General features: G+C 38.0%; 1 protein-coding gene across 1 annotated transcript in view; it reads right to left on the reverse strand.

Annotated features, from left to right (window-relative positions):
• LOC141426885 (protein spire-like) overlaps nucleotides 1–642 on the reverse strand; it is a gene marked incomplete at its 5' end in the record, with an annotated part of 250,088 nt that overhangs the window by 51,872 nt on the left and 197,574 nt on the right.

Raw genomic sequence — 642 nt, forward strand, 5'->3', positions numbered from 1 at the left:
AAGATCAGCGCCGTACGGATTGCAGATTGCTGAATTGAGACCATGTCACACATTATTATTTAACTTTATTCATTTTTCCCATGGTGTCACGTCACGAATAAATGGTCCTTTTCCTTTCTTTCTTTGTAGTTTTTTTCAATGCAGTCGGGTTTTTGTTTTTTATTTACTTTTTTTTTTTTACTTAGACCAAAGCTCTAACGAGGCGTCAGCTTTGCAATGATAAAATAAACAACCTGCGTGCCTTCAAAGCTTCAAAGCCTTTGGAGGCACCAGAGAATGCATTGAAACCAAACAAGGGTAGGTATACCTACGCGAACGGAACATCGTAACGAAAGGCGAGCTTTTTAATAACCTTCTATGTATGTATATATGTAAACTCTTTATGTAGAAAAGGAAAGAAACAAAAATTAAATACAATGGACAAACTTTGAGATACTTGTACAAGAGGCGAACTATATCCCTTTAAGGAGATTCCATCTCTACCAGTCAACCTTTGAGTGGATGAAGAGGAGAAATCAATCAGAAACCGGCAAAGAGTGACGTGATCACAACGGCGGAAATATCCTTTTCTGTCTCCATTAATAGTATACCTACCTACTTACTACGAATACCTACTGCAGCATTACAACGCTGCATGCGAGT

This window comes from Choristoneura fumiferana, chromosome 3 (assembly GCF_025370935.1).
Source record: "Choristoneura fumiferana chromosome 3, NRCan_CFum_1, whole genome shotgun sequence".
NCBI classification, from domain to species: Eukaryota; Metazoa; Arthropoda; class Insecta; order Lepidoptera; family Tortricidae; genus Choristoneura; species Choristoneura fumiferana.